This window comes from Bombus pyrosoma, linkage group LG17 (genome assembly GCF_014825855.1).
Source record: "Bombus pyrosoma isolate SC7728 linkage group LG17, ASM1482585v1, whole genome shotgun sequence".
NCBI classification, from domain to species: Eukaryota; Metazoa; Arthropoda; class Insecta; order Hymenoptera; family Apidae; genus Bombus; species Bombus pyrosoma.
The window spans coordinates 4,416,862-4,421,635 of NC_057786.1; the positions used below are offsets into that span (position 1 = coordinate 4,416,862).

The window sequence follows — 4,774 nt, forward strand, 5'->3', positions numbered from 1 at the left end:
TTCCTTATTGCTTATTTTTATTTTTATGATCGTTGTTTCTAAGCTTTTGAAACTTGTTATTTTATCGTTTTGGATTGTTTTGAATTTCAGAGGGTTTTTTATGAGGATTGCAGTTCCTCCTCCTTGGCTCGCGTTCGGTCTGTCGTGTCTTATCATAGAGTAGTTTTTGAAGTGTACTTTGTGTTTTTTGTTCAATTTTATTTCTGATATGAGTACAATGTCGGGGGTTTCTTTATTTATTAGGGTTAACATACTGTATCTTTTTTGGTTTGAAATTATTGAGTTGGTATTTATTGAAAATATTTTCAAATATTTTAAGTTTAGCTTGAAAGTATTTTGCTGTAATTGTTGGTTTAGTGGATTTTGGTTAATCGTCGACTGTACCGTTGATAATACTGAAGATGGCGTCGGTTCTTTTTTCGTGCATTGAGAAAGCTTTTTTTAGTTCGTTTATTTGCTTTTGTTGTTCGTTTAATGTTTTGAGGACACTTTTTTTTGAAATCTTCGATAACGTTTATGATGTTTAGGTAGGGGGTGTTATCGATTGGGCTTGAGTTTTGCATTGGGTTCGGGGCTAAGTTTGTTATTTGTGGGAAGTTTTTGGTTGCCTGATTTAAGGTTGTTTGTTGTTTCACTACGTCAGAAAATTTTAGCTCTGGGGCGTATTTGCGACTTATATGTGCGATTCGATTTATCTTTGGTTCTTTAGCTTTGTTCCTTTTCTCGGCTAGCCTTTTACGCAGCTCCACTAGTTTGGGGCACCCCTTGTATGACGCAGGGTGTCCGTAATCTTTGCAGTTTACGCAGAATATTTTGTCTTTAGTTATTGCGTCTTCTTTTTTTATTTTGCACTCGCCTGGACCATGCGGCTCAGTGCATTTCACGCAACGGTAATTTAGATTGCAGTTTTGCGCTGTGTGACCTATTCGTTGGCATTTGTGGCATTGAGTAATATCGTTTTTTCTTATTTTTTCCCATGATACTTTAAAGTAATTGAGTCGGTTTATTCTTAATAGGTTTCCGATGTTGCTATTGGGGGATACTTGTACTATGTAGATTGGGAGCAATATGTTGTTCTCCCTTGATTTTCTTGTCGAGAAACGCGACACTTTAGTGATATGTACATCGTCTATTTCTAGAGCTTGGAGGTCCTCTAGTATTTCTTACTCCGTGAAACTATTGCCTAGCCCTTTTAGTAAGTATGTATGGTGTTTCTGGGATTTGGGTGTGTATGTATAGAATGCTGTGTCGGTTGCGATCAGTATTTCTTTCGCTTTGTTGTAGTCATTTAAGTTTTGAAGGGATAAAACGTGCTTACCTGCGTGAATTCGTTTGATATGGAAATTTGTAATGTTTAGTGAATTTTCAATGAGAGCTACTGTGTCTTTTGGGTGTTGGAGGGTTATATTGATTGGGGGGGGGGGGCCTGTCACTCTTTGTAGGTGCGGAGGCGTCCTTGTGGTCCTCTGTGGGGCGGTTGGTGGGAAGTCCTTGTTGTGTCTGGCTCCTCAGGGGCGTTGCCGATGGGGTTAGGCCTTTAGATTTGTCCGGTTTAGTAGGCTGAGCTTGTGGTATTGCTGTGGTATTGCTGTGTATCTTTGTGTCTTTTGTTTTGTTTCGGTCGTGTGCTGATCCAACCAGGGGTGTAATGTATCTTCTTGCTTTATTTCGTAGTTCTTCGTTTTTTTTCTTTATGTTTTCCAAGATCGCTTTTTATTCTTCTGATTTTTTCGTTGGTATTAGTTGTGGGTGCTCCTGCAGTTGCGATGAGATGGCCTCTTGATCTTGTAGTAATTCGAACCTGTTTTTAGTTGGGATTACTGCTGGTGGAGGGCTTCTTGTTTACTTCATGCTTTCGTTTTTTTTTGACTGACGCGTCTTGCGTATAGTTTTCTTCTTGGTTTATGTTTTCTTGGCTACTATTTGGTTTTTTGTTCCTGATTGTCAGGTTTGGCTGTGGATTGAGTTTTCGCGTTTTTTGTGTTATCGGCATTAAGCTGCTGATATTCGTGGTCGTCCTTGTAGGGGTTATTTTCCTTTTATTTGTTTTTTTTATGTTTGTGGATGGTTCCGCCTTGTTATTTTCGGCTTCATTCTCGTTATTTTCAATCGTTTTGTTTTCTTGTATTTTCCTGGAGGTTCCTCTTTTTTATATTGCACGTACACTATTTAACACTTTTCTTTTTTTTTTCACTCCTCACTTTTTTTTTTCTCTTATCACTGATAGTCACTGTTAGCTACTGTGAGCGATGCGATACGCTCATTGACAGGTCTAACTCCGGCGAGGGGTCCGATCTGCTCGAGGGTTCGAGAACGAGTGTGGCTAACCACTGCGCTGCCGTCGTCTGTTGTTAATTAGCGCCGAGTGGCAGTATTTGTGCTGTCGAGTGCCGCCACAATATCTTTCTCGATGAACTTTATCATTGTTTGAATGGCGATAATATCTTCAATGAAGATTGGTGGGGGAGGAGGTGTTTTTTGTGTGTGTTGATTTGTTGGTGTTTCAACTACGTCCATAGAATCGTCTGTAGATTCTAGTATTGAGAATCTATTGTAAGTAGTTACATGGTTTATTGACGGTTTATTTTGGCTAGCGTTTGCGTTTATTTTGACTGTTTCTAGCTTACATTTTTTGTGTTATTAAAGTCGTTATTGTCCTTTTGCCACGGGGGAGGTAGAGCGGTGCGGTTGTAGTTTTGCTCAAGAGAGCCTGATTGGGATGCTTGGGCCATCTTCGAGCTAGTTAATTCAATTGAAATAACTAGTCGAGAGGCTATGATTCAGGACAGAGATTAGGAGCGTTTGATTTTCCACTTGTAAGTTCAGAAAACATTTGGTTGTGTCTGTTTCGATTCACTTTGGACGGATGGGCGTCACGTGTTGTATTGTGAACTTCACAGAGCACTAGACACACGTCTGCACGCTTCGGCACTAAACAGCAAACTGAGAACGATTCCAAATGAACGATGTTTCTATTGGCTCATTGGCATACGCTCCAATTTAAACATGTAGAGTAAAATAATGCTATATAAAGCTATATTAACCCTTAGAGTGCAGAATACTCGGAACCTATACCATCCGTACGGACGGCACGCTGCCAGCGCTGACGATCGCTGTGGACTGAATACTTTTTCGCTATACTGAACTCTGTTGATTGACTATTCAAAGCGCAAATCGTAATAAGTTATAATAATTCTTTTGCACGAGATTAAATGATTCAAGAGCGTTATTTTTTAGTATTAGTTATTTATTATAAGCATTGAAATTTACAATAAACTAGAATTTGGGTAGTAAACTAGATAACAATAAACTAGAAAACTAAATTTAGTAAATATAACACAAGTTAATAATTCAGTTGTGCGTGAAAAATTTCCAAACAATCATCGATACATAATCCGACATCGCATTTTCTGTCGTTCCTTCTCTTATTTTTCACACAAACAACACATTTTCTTCTTGATAATTGTGTTGTGCCGGCACGATTATTCTACCAAATGTCCAAATTGAACAAATTGTGAATGCAAAGTATTAAATAAAAAAAAAAAGAAAAGACAGTTTCTTCGAACGCGGCATTAACACTGAAATGCATTTATATTTATCTCACACAAACGTAATAATATTACTTCTGCGTAGGTGCTCCGAAAAATTGACAAACTCATATATGCGTCCTTAGTCCACACCGATGACTTTCGCCAGACGCATATATGCATCCTTAGTCTACACCGATGACTTTCGCCAGACGCATATATGCATCCATAGCACTCTAAGGATTAAAACCTGTTTGGACTTATGGGATCCAACTATGCGGAACAGCGAGTAATTCCAACATCTAAATATTCTTCAACGATTCCAATCAAAAACTCTAAGATCCTTAATAGATGCACCTTGGTGTATTACCAACGAAACAATCCATCACGACCTCAAGATACCTACGGTTAAGAAAGAAATTACAAGTTCAGAAACAGATATAATATAAGAGTTCACAACCAGCAAAACCCATTAGTTACCCAACTATTGGCACGACGGATCAGATCCGCAGACGATAAAGACAATAGCCTCTAGATTGAAGCATTAGATTCAACTAGAATCAAACATACTATAAACTATTATAATCCAAGTTACATTACCACGTCAAAAGAATTTACTTATAATTTTCAATGAAAATTGATTGTAAATAGTGTACAAAAAAAAAAAAAAAAAAGAAAAAATTGAACGGTCCATGGTTAGTAGCTTACAAGTCGTAGAGAAGAAGATTATGGGATTTGCAGACGTAAATTATCCTGCGAGACGTTTTTTAAAAAAAGTCATTGATTGAACATCAAATCTGCATGCTCATTAAAATCCGTAACGTCGTATCGTAAACTGCTCCACGATACGACTTTCGAATAGAGAGGATTAGTCATTCCTCTGAAATTTCTCGTTCATAAATAATTAATAAACATATATACATGTAAACAATTTTTTGCAAGTTTACACATCGTAGCAAAATCACTGCGGTGGCCGGACTGTTCCCAGATAAATCGTAACAAAAATAGCAATATTCGCAGAAAATTACGTACGCATTACGAATTTATGAGCTGTTAATAAACGTTCCCGCAAGGAGGACTTGCTTATGTGAGTCTATGGGGGCTGGCAAACCCACGTTCCCGAAGCCAGAGAGGAACGTCGGGGCAAGCGTCCCGCTTACGTGAGTCCTCTATGTACACCGCAGGGAAGGTCGCCGGGACTGTAAGACGTTTAAGTACGGTTACACTCTCACTACGTGGCCTTGGGT

General features: G+C 38.5%; 1 protein-coding gene and 1 pseudogene across 1 annotated transcript in view; both read left to right on the top strand.

Moving 5' to 3' along the window:
• Positions 1-4,774, top strand: part of LOC122577091 — a 238,994-nt pseudogene that overhangs the window by 123,357 nt on the left and 110,863 nt on the right.
• The window catches only part of LOC122576921 (putative fatty acyl-CoA reductase CG5065), a 17,075-nt gene that overhangs the window by 9,641 nt on the left and 2,660 nt on the right, over positions 1-4,774 (top strand). The gene's annotated exons all lie outside the window — the stretch shown is intronic.